An 18,527-nucleotide genomic window follows, 5' to 3' on the forward strand; every position below is an offset into this window, starting at 1 on the left:
AGAGAGAGAGAGAGAGAGAGAAAGAGAGAGAGAAAGAGAAGAGTGAAAATAAATAGCTAAAAGGACATGGCTACTTGAATAGGGTTTTTGTTACTTTTGGTGGGGACGCACAAGGACAAAACATGATTACTGACAAAAGGAAGGAACAAATAGAGGGAGAAATGTTAAATATATGCAGAAAATGTTAGATATTTGAAAGGATAAGATCTAGAGAAGAGGAGGACAATTACTTTTAGAAGGTCTTTTCTGTCTCTTAGATGGGAAGTAGCTAGGAATGCACCCATGTAGTTAAATATCCAGGTGGAGATAATTTAAAGGAGTTCTCACCCAATGTCCCATATGTACTCTGAAAATTAGTCAAGATAATCGACTGAAGTGATGGTGCCTAAGCTTTCTGGAGAATTAAAAAGAATGAAGATTTGGGATAGTTGTTATTAAATATGGAAATAAAATTACAAGGGAGAAGTAAAGTACTTATTTATTCAATAGTTAAGTACCATATAAAAATTAGCACATTTATTACTAATAACATGCATATGAGGCATGTTCAATTATTATCTCTTATTAGTTTTAGTAGAGGAAAAAATGAAGCTCTCAGTGGTCATACTGTTTTTCCAAGGGCACCCTCCAGTGAATGGAGGAGGCAGGAACTGAACTTCATGCTCTAAACCACTTCACAATGCTTCCCCCTTAATGCTTCTAGAGAGCCCACCTGGCAGTGGGGTGATTTTATGTTGCAAGTTTAGATACATAGGTGTTGAGTTTCAAAAGCCTAATTTTTATTTATTTATTTATTTTTTTGAGATAGTGTCTCACTTGGTTGCCCAGGCTGGAGTGCAGTGGCATGATCATGGCTCACTCACTGAAGCCTCAACTTCCTGGGCTCAAGTGATCCTCCTGCCTCTACCTCCCAAGTAGTTGGGACAACAGTCATGAACCACCATGCCTAGCTTATTTTTAAAAATCTTTTTGTAAAGATAGAGTCTCACTATTTTGCCCAGACTGACCCTGAACTCCTGGTCTCAAGCCAGCAGTCCCCAATCTTTTTGGCATCAGGGTCCATTTCATGGAAGACAATTTTTCCATGGACCAGGGGGGAATGGTTTCAGGATGAATCAAGTGCATAACATTTATTTGGTCACTTTATTTCTATTAGCATTACATTGTAACATATAATGAAATAATTAAACAATAAACAACCCCCCCTAAAAAAATAAAAGGCATGGACAGAAGGAGTTAATAAAATAATGGGCAGGCCATGTGCAGACTAAAATAAGTGTTAGATTCTAACTTAAAGCCTGCCACCAGATGCAACTGTACCATAGAAGTACATCAACTTACTTGCTAGTCACTGACAGGGTTTTGACATGACTCTGCAAGCAATTTACTTATTATGGTATCTGTGCAGTCAAACCTCACTGCTAATGTTAATCTGTATTTGGAGCCACTCCCCAGTGCTAGCATCACCACCTCAGCTACACCTCAGATCATCAGGCATTAGATTCTCATAAGGAACATGTGGCCTAGAGCTCTTGTATACACAGTTCACAATAGAGTTCGTGCTCCTATAGAATTCTAATGCCATTGCTGATCTGACAGATGAAACTCAGGCTGTAACATGAGCCATAGGGAGCTATTGTAAATACCCACAGGGCATCACTTGATGACCCACCGCTCACCTCCTGCTGTGCAACCCAGTTCCTGACAAGCCATGGACTGCTACTGGTCCATGGCCCCAGGGGTTAAGGATCCCTATCTCAAGGGATTCTCCTGCCTCCCCTCTCAAACTGCTAGGATTACAGATATGAGTCAATGTAAGAAGACTACTGTATTTTTAAAGTTTCATCCATGATAGGAGTTCAGAGTTTAAGTGTGATGAAAGTTTAAGATATGGAGGAAGTTGAGGGCTTAACTGTTGAGATAAAACATAAAATGCAGGCTAGTTGGAAGAGACTGCAGGAGGGAAGGCAGCAGGCTTGTAGAGGGACTCAGAGTCTTGATTCTTTGCTGTTTTCCTATGGTTTAGATTCCTTCTGAAGTCAACAAGCTAGTGGGCTAGAAATAAAGGGAAGGTCCAACTAAGAGGAGCAAGGGCTCAGATGAAGACAGCACAATTTTCAAGTGTAATTGTGGGAGGTGAGGAGTTGCTGAGGATGACTAGGCAGCACTGGGGTGTTGCATTGGCAGAGCACTGAAGTTCAAAGGAGTTAAAGGCCTGTACAGTAGAAGAGGTCAAGAAATTATGAGTCTAGGGTGTTGGGTGTGACATCCTATAAATATTGAAGTCACGTATGAATCACTTAGGATGAGACAGGAAGCAGGGTGGAGAAAAGTCTGCAGAAACCAGTGAATTGCAGTCTGAGTCTGATAGGGAGTAATGGATGGAGTCAGTTAAGAGAGGCCAGACTGCCATGGTCCAGGCAGGAGAGTCAAATAGGCCATCGCTCTCTGCGAGTGGGATGAGGAAGCCAAAAATGCTGTGCCACGAAGGGGCCCAAACTGGCAGCATTCCCAAAGAGCTTTCTAAAGGGGTTGAACTTTTGAAATGATTAAAGTCTTAGGTTGCCTCAGAGGTCCAACACGTTAGCAAAGTAAATATTAGCACAATCATATGAATGTAGTAATATTAACTCAGGTTTGTTTATCTAGCCCATATAAAACCATTATCACAGAAGTATATAAGGGGCCTAAACATATGGACACATTTTAAATGGGGGTCAGGGGAGAGTGGAAGGAGGAGGAATTGCAGAGATTGGGGTGGGATTTAGCCAGGGTTAGTGTGATAAACTAACATAAGGGAGGAGGCATGAACCTCGGGCCATAAATATGGAGAGCTACTGAATATGTGCCCCGGGAATCACTGAAAATGGGAAACTGCACATGAGCCATCTCCTTCCTTCATTTCAGAATCTCAGTAAAATTTTTTTAGTTTTTTTCAGACGCAGTGATATGGGTTTTCCAGGCTCTAACAAAGTTAAAAATCTCAAAAACAAAATATACATTTTTACAAAAAAAGGACAGAAACTTCTGTATAAATATGACTGTCAATAACTTTTTGTCCCTAAATCAGAAGGCAGGGTTAGTTGCATTCTATTGCAGAACTAAGTACTTCATATTATAGGAAACTATATTTTAGTCAATAAAAATTCCTATTTTCCTTGGTGATTTATATTGTTGGTTACCTGCCAACCACCACACCTCCATCTTTTTCTTTACCAACAGAATCCTTTTTATGCCACTGGATGTTGGCATCTCTACATGACATTAAGAGGTATGTCAGTCTTCTTGTGACCATAAGGGAAGTTTGCTTAAGAAGATAAACTGACATATAGATAATGTTCTCAGATATGGGAAATAGGAATTCAGGATATCCAGTTAAGTTTGAATTTCAGGTAACAGATTGCATGAACTATGCTTTAAACAACTATTCATTGTTTACCTGAAATTTAAATTTTAAGTGGTATATGTATGAGTATTTAACCTGGCAACCCTAGATGCTGAGGATGACACAAAAAAAGCTGGAAAGATTCTAGCTCTGTGAGTTGCTGAATCAGTCAACTCTGGGACCACCCCAATTCAAAGCATTTTAATAACTTATAAATTTTCTTTGCTGTTAAGACAGTTCTTTCTGCATTTTCTCTTATTTACACCCCAAATAGAGTTTTATCTTTCCTTTCATTGAGCAAGTCAATAACATTTTACTGTTATTATAGAACATATGAAGACATGATGTAAAAGATATAAAGATAGAACAGATATTTTCTTACTTGTCATAGCACTTAGCAATTAGGCCATACAACAGAGATTGTCCAATATTAAAATTAATTATATAGTAAAGGGCTTCTTTGGACAGCAGTTATTTGCTTTAAGAATTAACAAGGCTATATTCATAATACTACCATCTTGAAAAGCAGTAATTCAGTAGCTTCTACATAGTGTTTCTTGAGTTCTAAATAAAAATTAAAATGTAATCCTTTATCCATATAAAAATATAGTTTTGCCTCTTAACATCCCAAAAGAACAAAGTAATCTTGGAAAAAAGAGAAAAGATAAATGATGGAAAATTCTTAAATGTTTGTACAGGTTTTGTAGACCTGGAAGCAATGAAAGTTGGCATTTTGCATCCATTTCCAGTTTTACCAGATGACCAAACCAATTTGTGGATACTCTTAAAAGTTCTCTTTTTTGCCACGGGTATAACCACAGTGATTTAAGAAGAAAGTAAATTTTACTTGAACTGACTTCCCAAGGTCAATGGGAAATGACTTAAGCTGACAGGTAGGAACCTTTTTGCATGATAGACTTTTGTATGCATGTGTGCATGCCTATAAGTGTATATTCACATCTATGCTTGTGAGGGGCCCAGAGGTGGATGCCCTATTACATGATGCTTCAGATCTTTCCGCTCTGAGCTCCATTAAGGCAGATTTCTACTCTTAAAACCAGAGCAAGCATAGCCAATTTTACTCAAGATTTTCAGGAATGGAAAATGGAAGGCGGGGGGAGGGGGAATACCAAAAAGATGTTTATGATCTACATTGTCATCTGGAACAGCAGTACTCCTCACAATTATGTTCTTATCTCTAACCACTTCATCACTCTTCTCCCTTCCTTTTCTTAACACAATCTTACTTAAATGCAATTCAGTTTTCTTTCCAAGCAAGCATATATAAGAAAACAAAAACACCATGAGTTGCATTATACCATCCAATTACCATTATTCTCAAACATATCTGTTGACAGACTTCCCATGTGCACCCCCCAACAAGCATACCATAGTGTTCATCCAGCAAAACCAGGTGAGTCCCAAGAAGAAAAAATGTTGCTCCTTAGAAAATATAAGATTCTTTGTATCAGATTTTACAAAGGAAAACATGCATGCCAACCCATACATATCCCAAAATAAGGACAATGAACTTGAGAGAACAAAGGAGACGAGACATTTAACATTTTATCAGGTGGTCTAAAGACATTGAAGATTGAAGATGTATATGATATATATTTAGGAGTTAAAAAATCTTTTTGTAGGATAATTTTCATTTGAGAACTATTTTAACCTATGTACTCAGGATTTGTTACCTTTTTAAAAAATAATGGGTTTTTCCCTTTAAAAATTAATCATACAGTAAACTCTAAGGATCATACATTGATTTGACCTTTAAAGGATATTTCCAATCCACTAATTCCTTCCTTTTTATTGTGTATTTATTTATACTTGGTAAAATTTTATCCCTCTGTCTTACATAACGAAGAACAGAAATAAAATCTATAAATGGAAAAGAACACTTTTCCAGGGTCATATAATTCAAATCTTCCAGAGGAAAGTGCTTTCCTCAATTTAAAATCTCTAGTAATAGTAATATTTCTATAATACCATAAGAAAGACTATTTTACTTCAAATACAATTTCTCAAACTAATGGAGCTTTCACTAGGCAAAATTTTTTTTTTTTTTTTTGAGTTGGAGTCTCACTCTGTTGCCCAGACTGGAGTACAGTGGCCGCTCCTGGGCACTGCAGCCTCAACCTGCTGGGCTCCGGTGACCCTTCCGCCTCAGCCTTCTGAGTAGCCGGAATTACAGGCATGAGCTACCATGCCCGGCTGATTTTTTGATTTATTGTAGAGATGAGGTCTCGCTGCCCAGGCAGGTCTTGAACCCGCGGGCTCAGGCAATCCACTCACCTCAGCCTCCCAAAGGCACGGGATTACAGGCTGAGCCACCGAGCCGGGCTTAATGTGCTTTTCAAATTCTTCTTTTAAAAGAGATGATAAAAATTATGTGTATTATATAAATCTGACAAAAAGAGAGGATTAGGTTATGGTGTATGCTTCCTAAGCTTTTTTTTCTCAACACAGTTATATAAAATGTCCATGTGTGTCTACTATTGCATATGCAATTTTAAATCTATGAAAACAATCTAGTATCTTTTAATGTTCCATTAAAATTTTTACAACACCAGAAGTGTAATACCGTAAAGTCCCTTGAATATTTAAAACACACTGCTAGCCTGCTGGCCCTAAATCACTTTTTTTGAGTACCAACAGTGGTGCCATATGGCCCTTATGCTCCTTTAAATTAAATATTTAGCTGGGCTCGGTGGCTCAGCCTGTAATCCCGCGCCTTTGGGAGGCTGAGGTGAGTGGATTGCCTGAGCCCGCGGGTTCGAGACCCGCCTGGGCAGGGAGACCTTATCTCTACAATAAATCAAAAAATCAGCCGGGTATGGTAGCTCGCGCCTGTAATTCTGGCTACTCGGAAGGCTGAGGCGGAAGGATCGCCGGAGCCCAGCAGGTTGAGGCTGCGGTGGCTGGGAGTGGCCACTGCACTCCTCTGGGCGACAGAGTGAGACTCCAACTCAAAAAAAAAAAAAAAAATATATATATATATATATATATGTATATATTTTATATTTTATATATATTTAGCTTCAAAGTCCTTCTTCAATATGACCTCATTTTACCAATACAAACGTATATTCTGCTTGCACATTCTTCTTCATTCAGATCTTTCTTCTTTCAGGATACTTGCTTCCCCTATCCCTGTTGTTTCTACCAAGAATGTCATCTGCTTTCTCCCTTACTCTAATTTGAGTCTCTCAAGATCTACCTCTTCCATAAAGCTTTTCCTGAGTTTTTTAGTCCATATGGCACTTTTCTGTCAGTATGTCAGTTTAGCATTCCATTGCCCTGATTTCTAACTAGTTTATGATTTTGCTTTTCTAGAGCCTCCACCTGTCCTTATATTATGAAACATACGTTTCTCTACAAACTTTGTATATTCTTTGTTCATCTCTGTACAGTTCAAATTTCCAGAAACACTGTCAGCAACCAAGCAACATGGAAAAAAAAAAAGAGAGAGAGATTTTACTTGTTTAGAAGAAGCACATTCAGGACCCCTTTACCCTTATTTTGGAGTGCAACTTCTTGGCTTTTCTCTTGCTAATTACCAATAATGACATCATTTCAGATTTGGGTTCTCTTGATAGTCTCCCTCTTTGTTCTCCAAGGTGCATGCAGTAGTTTTCCAATTTGCTTTTTAGAAATATTTCTTTTTGTTAGTCTCATTCTTACCCAGAATTTCAAACATGTGGAACATATATCAGTGGAAAGACTCTTGTTAAAGAGACTGCAGTGTGTGAGGAGAGAGGTGAGGAATTGCCTGCTTGGCCCTTCCACCAGTAGCTATTGTGGCTCCTCCAAGTAATTCTGGAGACACTAGAAATGACAGAAACCTTGGCCTTGGCTCTGTCACCCTCTCTCTGTCTCTCTGTGCAGGTTTGAGCAAAACTCTTTCTTCAGTCTTCAAAACAATGAACTTGATCATCCAAGGCCATAAACATAAGGCTGAAAAACTTCATTATGCAAGCAGCGTTCAAAAAAAGGAAAAAAAAAATTATGTCTAGACTACTTTGATGTTCCACTGTTGTATTTAGTCAATATTTTTAGATATTTCCTTAAAATAAATGGTTTACAATATTGATAAAAAGTAATACCTTAGGGTTGATTAACAATTTGCACGATTATTGTTGTTTAATTGAATTCCCGTTTGTGATGACCTTTTTTATCAGTACATTTCAGTTTTGAAAATTCCACTTTGAGGTAGCATTTTTTTAAAGTAACCAAAGTTTGTATTCAACATTCAAGAGTCTAATCTCCTGTATTACTTCAAGGAAACAAGCAATGTAACATAGTGTTCCTACATAGAAACAATCTGGTATAAATATCATTCAGCTATTTGCTTTGGCGGGTATTCACCTAACAGAATGTGTGAAAAAATACACAAACCTAGAGTCAGGCAAATACCACTAAAAAGTACTACCATTCCAGTTAATAAAATATATTGGTGAAATTAGGACATTTCAATTTGACTTTATTTAAAAACTATTTCTATGGGGCACTGGTTCATTTGTAAATGGAAAAAAAAGGCAGGCAAAATACCAAAACAGTAAGTTCCACTTGATTCAGGCAACCTGTTAAATAAACTGTTGCTGCTTTTTTACTGGATCTTACTTTCATGTAACTGCCAACACCTATAAATTTCTTAGAATGCCTGGTTTTCCCATCAGATCAACTTGACTCAGCTATCAATAAAAAAAAAAAAAAAAAAAGCCGTAACTGTCAATTTGGCTTGATCAAAACAACTGCTGATATTGCTAGTTATTGTACCAAAATGTTTTGTTTTACAAAATTGGCAGTAGTGGGAATCTGCGGAGGGAGGGGGGCACATCTCATCATCAAGGGTACCTGCATAATGAACGTTTGCATACCTAACCCTGAATTGTACCCCACATCTTTAAAATAAAAAATAAAATAAAAAATATATAACATGAAAATTTCAATAGAAAAGTCAATTCATCTATGCATGAGTATATGTATATATATGTGTATTTGTATATACAAATATAATTTTATAAATATTTATTGTTAAAGTTCTTTCTGGTGAATTAAACTTTGGAAATAAGTTATACATGCAACTTACACAACTTAGTGAAAATTAAAATTTTTTTTTACCATACTGCCTTTATTACTAAAAAGTTATATAACAAATATAAATACACTTAAATTAAGAATATTAAGAATTTTGCTCTGTTATAAATGTTCTCCACACAAATAAATGTTTGAAGTGATGAATATGATAATTATTCTGACTTGACCATACACATTATATACACATATCAAAATATCACACTGTACCCCATAAATATGCACAATTATTATGTCACTTGAAAATAATAATGAAGAATATTCAGTCCATGTGCATTTTTCTTCAATAAATAGTTATGTTTTTTGTACAAGAAAATATACTCAACTCAGATAGGAATTGAATACTAAGGTTTGATATCCAGAAACTTACAAACTAAAAAGGACCATAATAAGGAGTTGCAATGTAAGATAATTATCATCTCAGTGGTATAGACAAGTGCTTTAATATCACTTTTTAAAAAAATGTCAGAAAAGTAAATGAGATCTGAAATTTAAAGAAAGAACTTTTTTTCTTCTGCTAGAGAAACAATGAGAAATTTCTGGTTATATTTTTCTCTCTCCTCCTATAAAGCCAACATCAGCCAGCTTTAAAAGCACTGTAATGAAAAAAAAAAAGTCTGGCAGAAATGAGAAGAGTGGTTTTGACCAGGGAAAGTCTGAAGGCAAGGGGAAGGGTAAAGAAATAAAGTAAGAAAGAAAAGAAGAAATAGAGCTTTTATGTCTATTATGGCAGTATATCTAATCTTAAAGGAAAGCAGTCAAAAAGCTATTGGACCTGTTGAAGCATAAACTGGAGTAGAAACTGGACATATAGGATGTAATTTTTAAAAAAAATCTTGACTCTGTTCGATTCTGCCTCAGTTGACCATTCCTTGAGAGAATAGTTACTTAGCACCAAACTAATGGACAATGTAAAATAAGATTTTCTCTCCAACTACATTAGTGCCTTAAATTTAGTTGGTCCTCAATGTTTTTATTTGACTTAATTAAGCTGAAAATTACAAGCAAAATGAGTAAATAAAGGTAATGCTTAGAAGACATATTACACAAGTTTTTGAAATAGATGCCACTTATAAACACTTGAATATATTTGCTATAGATAAAGTCCAATGAATAGAAAGGTCATGAAAAGAAAGTGGAAACTTGATTGCATATTCCTTTTTAGAAAGATGTTGAGTTTGTTGCTTTAAGGAAAAGATCCCAGTATCTATTAATAACTAAATACATTAAAATAAAAAAAAGTAAAGTATAATGATAGTTGGTTAAAATGTTGTAGTTTCATTTAAAAACAAAAAAATCTAGGCCAAGCACAGTGGCTCATGCCTGTAATTCTAGCGCTTTGGGAGGCTAAAGTGGGAGGATCACTTGAGCCAATGAATTTGAGGCTGCTGTGAGTTATGATTGCACCACTGTCCTCCAACCTAGGAGACAGATTAAGAGCCTGTCTCTTAAAGAAAAACAATGGAAGTTGATATCAACATTCCATGGAAAATTTGAGGAAACACAATCACATGAAACTCTCCATATAAATAGGGAAATATAATAAACAATAAATAATTAAAAATAACTTTACGATATGTTTGTGTTTCATTTATCTATATCAATTCTTTTATGCTCCAAATCAAACTTCCCTCATATTTCTAGCAATAATGAAAAAAAGTCTGGTTTTTCCAATTTCTTCATAGTTAAATATTTTAAGAGTAGAAGGCCAGAGAGACATGATAATTGGTATTATATATCCTTTCCAGAAAATTTAGTTCACTGTATGTTTAGCTGGTGATAATTTATTTTAATTGGAACAATTTTATATTACATATCTTAGAAGTGTAGCACATCTTTTCTAGAGGATGTTGCTAAAGAAAGAGTCAGATAGTTGTATTCATATTTGAATCTTTCTAAAAGGAAAAGATGTCCAAAAGCAAGGCTAAATCAGCCTTAGTGCATAGTCTAAGGCTGAAATAACTATTTGGTAATTGCTTCTATTAGGAACTATCCTAATGAAAGCTAATCTGAAATATTGATATGAATGGAGCCTCAAGCCATACTAAATTTCAATAGTATTAGTTTCATTTTAAAAGGAGACTCTTTTTGTAATTATCTGAGTTCATGCTAGTTGTAATATCAACAAACGAAAATTCTTCTAATTATTTTGTCAACTTGCATTTTTGATATGCTACCTCCTCTTGTTGTTGTTATTATTATTATTTTGAGACAGGGTCTTGCTCTGTTGCCCAGGCTGGAGTGCACTGATATAATGATAGCTCACTGAAACCATGAACTCCTGGCTCCAGTGATCCTCCTGCCTCAACCTCCCAAATAGCTAGGACTATAGATGACTAATTTTTTAATTTTCTATTTTATGTTATTTTAATCACCAAGCTCAGCTAACTTTTTAATTTTTTATTTTTTGGAGAGATACCATGTTGCCAAGTCTGGTCTCAAAATCGTGGCTCCAAGCAATCCTTCCACCTTGGTCTCCCAAAGGGATTACAGATATCAGTCACCATGCTCAGCCTCTCTGTTATAAAAATATCAACATTAAATTCTGTGAAATTCTGTTTCACTTTTTGTAATATGCAAATAGGGATCTGCCCTCCAAAAAATAATTCTGAGCTTTTTTGAGTCCCCCTTTGTATTTTATTGACCACTGTTGTAGAACATACAACTTTTCCCATGTTCTCAATGAAAAAAGAAAATTGAAACACACTTCCCACTCTATAGTTATGGTGAGGATTGTGAGGATTAAGCAAATACAAATTTCAGTCACCTTCAAAGTAGCACATATTATTAGTTTTGACTTCATAAAGGGAGAAAACAGTTTTAAATTGGTTTATTAAAACATGATTCTTAAGAACAAATTGCTGTAGAACATGATCAGAATTTTACTTTTCTTCATAAAAGGCCAAATAGTAAATATCTCAGGCTTAGTGGGCCTTATAGTCTCAGTGGCAACTACCCAATCCTGCCATTATAGCACAAAAGCACCACAAGCAATATGTAAATCAGTGAATGGGGCTATCTTCCAATGCAACTTTATTTTGAAAAACTGGTAATAGATCAGATTTGACCTTCAGGTCATAAGAGGGGGGATCCAAAAAAACCTGGAATTCATTTACAAAAAATTGTGCATTTATTCTTACATGTTTAAATTTCAGTCATCTTCAAAGTACTCTGTCTGATGCAATACATCTGTCAAGATGCTTTTCTCATTGCTCAGAACGATTTAGGAACTCACAAATCTCGATGCTTTTTAGTGCTTCTGACATTTTTTGTTTCACCTCTCCCACACTGGCAAAATGTTTCTCTTTGAGGATTTTTTTTTTTTTTAATCTAGGGAAATAAAAAAAGTCACTCAGAGCAAGATCAGGTAAATAGGGAGGGTGGAGCATGGAGGTCATGCTGGTTTTGGTCAAAAACTGCTGAACACAGCATGGTGTGGGCAGGCGCACTCATATATTATCCATCATGAAATGGGCAAATGTGTTGAAAGATTCTCCAAAAAATGCTCATTGAAGCTGAACACAGACTCTCACAACAAAATTAGCTGGTACACTGATGTCAGTAGGCTCCTAAAACACTAACCTAGTGGCAGAAGCTTGTACTGCAAGGGGCCTGTTCTCCAAAAAATTAATTGCTGTTGGTTTTTTTTTTTTTTTTTTTGGACCCTCTCCTATTTTACTGACTACTGTTGTAGAACATATAAACCTTTCCCATGTTCCCTAATTAACAAAGATGACTTAAACACACTTCCCACTCTATAGTTATGGTGAGGATTGTGAGGATTAAGCAAATACAAAGCACTTTAAAGACTGAAATCATTTCCATCTATATGAAATGTAGTGTTATTATAAACATGAAATATTTAAGCATTCATATGTAAAATGGGTATTACCTACCTTAAAACATACCAGTATGTCTTTTAAAATATTATAATAGATTTTATATTATAAATTTAATATTATAAATGATTTTATGTTTATGTATAGGGAAACTGTATTACAATTAGTTATCATAAATAGGAAATTTGTTTGAAATTAATTTGGTACATTTTTAGCATTGAATATTTATATACATGCAACCAGCATCATTTCTGTTCTCTTCTTCTACAACTTGAAAAACAAAAAAAATAGTAGTTTTTAAAATGAAACACATATTCCATATTTAGTAATCCCTCCAATTGTCTATAAAATCAGTGTCACTGTCATATGATCATTGGGGATGAAAAAGTTGGGAATGAAAGAAATGAGTATAAAAAGTGATGTTTACTTTGGAACAACCAAAGAAATTAACAGCTTTGTTAACAATGGAAGCTAATGTTGACTTTACATAGAAGAGTTGAGGAAAGACTATAACATGAAATTCTCCATGTAAATTGAGAAATGTAAGCTCTGAACCAGACTAGCCAAAAGACATTCCTTTGAGATATACTAATGTATAGACTATTCAGATTCAAGATTATGATCTATCCATAATAAATAATTCAGATTACAGTGACAACTAACTCATAGATTCACATTAAAACATTTCTACTTTAAAAATTGCTGCACAGTTTTAGAGAAATATGTTTTGTGGCTTTTAGTTTCAGAGGATTCTTAATTTGTATGAATTATGATGAATATCATAATGAATTATGATGGATATCCACATTAAGTTTTCTTAGGAGCACTGTCACACATTAGCTAGTGACTTGACTTTAAAATATTTTATGATATATTACACATGCTAAGGAAAGATTTCTATTAAGCAGGTTCACATTACAAAATTTGCATTTTTAAAACATTTGTAGACTGGGCACAGTGGCTCACATCTTTAATCCTAGGACTTTGGGAGGCCAAAGAGGGAAGATTGCTTGAGCCCAGGAGTTTAAGACCATACTTGCCAACATAGCAAGATATCATCTCTATTAAAAAAGAAAAAATTAGCTGGGTGTGGTGTGTATGCCTATAGTTCCAGCCACTCAGGAGGCTGAAGTGGAATGATTGCCTGGGCTCAGGAGGTCGAGGCTGTGGTGAGCCATGATCATGCCACTGCACTCCAGTGTGGGCAACAGAATGAGACCTTGACTCAAAAAAACCAAAACCAAAACTAAACAAACAAACAAACAAAAAACACAACAACAAAAAAGAAAACTCACTTGTAAGGGAGACTAGGGTGTTTAAAAAGATAAGGGAACTAACAATTGCAATAACATTATCATTTATTTGAATTAGGATCAAACACTAGAGAAGTTAGTGCTAATTAAATGGTTTTCTGACCTATATAAATGATTCAGTCAACACTCTCACATCAGTTACTGGAGGGAAAAAAGTTATATGAAATTGCTTAATTATCATTTTTTTCTCCAGGTTTGGGGATCTCCTACTCTTGATTCTTAAGTCTCTTATGGATTTGATACATAACTTCTATTTTGTACTTTTCATATTACATCATAAATATTTCTGTTTTATCCATATAAAATGAGTTGTCTGTAGGCAGAACTATATCTTATTCATAGTATCTCTATTGTTTAACATAGTTTCTGGCACTTAGTACACACTCTATTGACTGAGTTACAGACAACATAACAAGGAGTTGCCCTGTCTCTGAAATTAGAATTATAATTTCTCAACATGCTGGACCAATACAAATAAGTTTCCACAAACTGTACAGGGAGACATTAGATGGAATACCTTTTCTCCAAAGTTGTGTTTCATAGTTAAAAAGATATTATTCTGGAATTTTCTAAGATGCACAACTAGGTTTATATTTTAATTACTTCTTGATAAATGCTTTTAATAGTAAACTTGCATTGAAGCCCACTGGTAATATTTCATGAGATAGTATATCTTTAGAAGTAGAGTTTAAAGTGACCCTTAAGCCAACATTTTTCTGTAGCCCATCTATAGCATTTAATGTAACGTGTTTGATAGATCTACTGCCATGAAAAATGTTCAATAAAACACTAAAAACATTTTTCACACAAAAATGTCTGGAAGATACTTTTCTATTAGAGACAAAAGAATTTTAATTTATAATTTGAATGTAGATAAGTTTCCTTAGGAAAGACTACCCAGAAGCAGGGAGTGGGGGATATTTCTCTCAGTTATTAGTGAGGTTATTCTTCCTGCAGCAAAGTATGTACTACCTAAAGACACATCTAACTTCCTCAAGTCTGTGGCATCCATTACATTTAAAAGGACTTAACTTAGACTCAGTGTCAATGAGCACCAGCCTATACATCTAAGGATACCGATTATTTGGCTCTAGTGTATACATCTTGGTATACTGCCTCATCTCCTTGATTTGTGTTTCCATGGCTGGTGGAGAACCGTTTCAACTTTATACCTTTAAAGTCAAGCCTCACCCCTACCCCAGATTCCATATTCCAGCCTCCACGACCTATTGTAAACCCTAATGTTCTTCGTCCTCTCCCAGTCTTTGTTCCTTTGCCTCTCCATCATCCTCTCCACTCTTTTGCTTGATGTTTTCTCTGCTTAGGACACTTTCTACTCCACCAGAGCCCATGACCTAATTCCTACCCACACTTCAAGACCCAGTTTAGCTGCAAACTTCAATGGAAGCCACCCTTAGCCCTTCTAGGCTGGGTTAAATGCTCTTTTCCCAGTGGTTCTGGAACACCTATGCAGAGTTGTCCATTCACTTCTTGTTTTTCTCCCTATTTATAGTGTTATCCTTGGAGGCAGGGTCTAGGTTTAATCCTTTGTCATATCTCTAGCAATGCAAAAAGCAATGAAGTTATGTGGAGATACAGTAATGATTTTGGAGTTGTAGAGGCTGTAGCACTTAGTAGTAGCATTACTTTTGTCAAATGTCAATCTCTCCGTGGCATAGTTCATTGTCGGTAACATGGGTATAACACTGCTTACTTTGTAGGATTGTTACTAAGTATTCATATATGTACTTGGTGCCTTTTCTAGGCAACTTACATGCATGATCACATTCACTGCTCAGCACAATTCTAAGAAATATGTAGTGTTGCTACCCATATTTTGTAACCAAGGAAGCTGAAACACAGAAAGGTTAAGTAACTTGACTAAGGATACACAGAAAATAAGGATAGAGCTAGGATTTGAATCTTGGGCAGTGTAACTCCAGAACACTCAGAAGTTCTATACTGCATTTCACTTTGTTTCATAAATGTAGAGTGTGGTTCAAAGCACTGAATTTAGTTGCTAGTTCTACTAGATAACATAAGGATGTTATATTTGAGGGCCTTTATTTTCATGTGTTTTCAACTTTCAGAAAGTCTCATTGGGCAGTCCTTTTGCTCTCTATAGTCAATTGTATAGTTTCATAAAGGATTTTACTGTGCACAATTCCTTCTTAAATATCTTTTAAGATACTTTATTCAAAATTAAGGAACAATACCAAATATTTAGGATAATTATAATTTTCCTACCTTAACCCTTAAGTCTCTCTCATAGGCCTTAATATATAAGCGCATTAAATTCTTGTTTTGCTTCTAGTATGATCTTGATACTAAATACTTTCATTCAAGATATTACCCTCCCAGGCTTCTAAAGCATCATGGCATTATCTAGGAGGCAACAAGCTCACTTAGACCAGGAATCCTAGATCCCTCTGCTTTCTGTCATTCTTATTCCCTTTGTCAATACCTTTGCTTGAAAAATCTCTTTCCACTGTTGTTGTGTTCTTATTTCTGCTTAATTACAAAGAAAGATTATCTCCCAAAAAACCTGAAGATACACTACACTAAGTACACTAAGAATAAAAACTACACTAAGAATAAAAACTACCCTTACATTAAATTCTCAGTTGTAAACAGCACCTCTTCTTTTTCTAAACATATCAGTTTAACTTTCCTTGACGAGAACAGATAAGTTATGGTAAGTCTTGAAAGTGAAGGATTTAGACTTCATTCTGAAGGCATTGGAGAGTTGCTAATGACATGGAAGTGTCATGTAAACTGCCTTACCAAGATTCAGCTAGCAGGTTTCGGTAGGGATTTAGAAGGGAGTTATGGAATTTAGACTGCATTGAATAGACTGCTGCAATACTGCAGATGTGAGGTGTGAGAACATTAACTCAGGTGGGGACAAAAGTAATGCAGAGACATGCTTTCAAAAGATAATATGAAGCAAAAATCCATAGAATTCGATGTCTAACAAAATACAGGAGTACAGGAGAAGAGGAAAAGGGAAGAGTCATGCATCTTGCTAATATTTTAAGATTGGGTGACCAAAAGAATGATGATATTGTGCACAGAGATGGGGAGACCTGATTTGGGCTGCAGGTGTGAACAGTACTTTAGAGTACTGCGGGTGAGAAGAAGAGCGTGCATAATTTGACTACAGATGGTACATCTGCATCTTGAATTTTATCTACAAGAACAAGATTCCTTTGAAATAAAAGATAGCATATTCTAAGACCAAAAGTCTTATTCTTAAACTCTCTTTTCCTTAAATAACTTCTAAATCACAAGAAAACCATAAATCATTGAATTTTTAAAACTAGGACATCTCATTTAGTCTTACACAAAACTGAGAATGCTTTCTAAACATCCAGCAAGTATTGAGCTATGTCACCTATAACTTCTTGCTAGAAATGATTTGTTTTTTAAAAAAGTGTTCCTCAAATGCCTTACTACACCTAAAAGAATCCTTTTATAGCATATACGCTATTAAATATGAATGAATTAATAAGAATTTAGACAGTAGATAGTTTTAAACTGTACAAGAGTAATCAAAGATAAAGATGTTAGTTACAGAGCTGTCTATATATTAGTGACAATTAAAGTTGTGAAAATGCTTGGGGAGTCAGATCCAATACAAAAGAGCCAAAGGTATAGGAAGATGTCCTGTATTATGACTAAATATAAGGTGTGGAGAGGAGAGTAAGAAGAGACATAGAAGGCTGGATAATGTCACAGAAATGAGGGAGTGCAAAGAATAAAGTGTGGACTCTGGTGGTAAATTCAGTAGAAGATCTAGGAGGCAGAGAGCTGGAAAAAAAAGTCACTCTAGAATTATAACAACTCTAAAAGTATAACAACTGTGTGCACCTCCCAGACTTGTCTCTACCTCCCACAGCCTTCCTGAGGCTCTCAAAGTCGGTATCTGTCAAATCCCACTTGGCTGGTTAGACTCCTATGCATGTTGTATTAGTCTGGGTAACCTCACAACCACCTAAGCAAGAAATTGCAGAAAACCTTAGGAGTTTCTAAAAAATATGAAAAATCCATTCACTTTTATTTCAAACTGTATTGTCTGTTACTATATTATAGTAACAGAGTTACTATATACTTTTGTGCATTGTGTAGAAGACTGAAATTGATGGGTTTTGGCATATGTCTCACACTCACAATTCAACACATTGGTTAAGTTCACACATGCAGGTAAAAGCAGACCAGCCCTTGCCTTCATTCTGTACCCTGGCTGTGTATATAGTTTGCTTAAATTCTCAGTGCAGCTGACCATGCATCATTGTGCCAATCACAATTCAGAAACCTTTTTTTGTTTGCCAGGTATTGTTTGAGTGTGAAAAAATAAAATCAAATGACGCAAGTTGCCTTTCTGTGGCCATATTGTTTGCTAAAGCTATGATTGGATAAGATCCAGTAATACCTTTAAGATAGGCCCAGACATAAATAAGCAGTGTGTATTTTGAAAGTAAATTCTAGAAAAGTCATATGACTTCACAGCTTTAATTGGCCTTAGAAATCAGAGCCCAGATCCTCATTTACAAAGAAAAGTCTTAAGGCCATCAGAGGTCAAATGACCTGCCCAAGCTCACCAAACTAGTTACTGGTAAAGCTAGACCCAGAAGTCAGTGGAATTCTTAATTCCCACTCCATTGCTCATTTTATATGCAATTGCACATTAAATGGAACTCATAAAACTCCCAGATGCCAATGATTTTAGCTCAGACATATTCTAAATATATGTATTTTTTTCTATATAGACCAATCTTGTGACAACATGAAAGTACCTTAAGTGCTGAGACATGCTGAAATTAACATTTTCTACTACTTCAAACTGAGTCTTGGGAAGCAAAAGTTTAACCAAATATTTAATATCAGATGTTA

The sequence above is a fragment of the Carlito syrichta genome, unplaced genomic scaffold (genome assembly GCF_000164805.1).
Source record: "Carlito syrichta isolate Samal-C Ts95f unplaced genomic scaffold, Tarsius_syrichta-2.0.1 Scaffold313431, whole genome shotgun sequence".
NCBI lineage: Eukaryota > Metazoa > Chordata > Mammalia > Primates > Tarsiidae > Carlito > Carlito syrichta.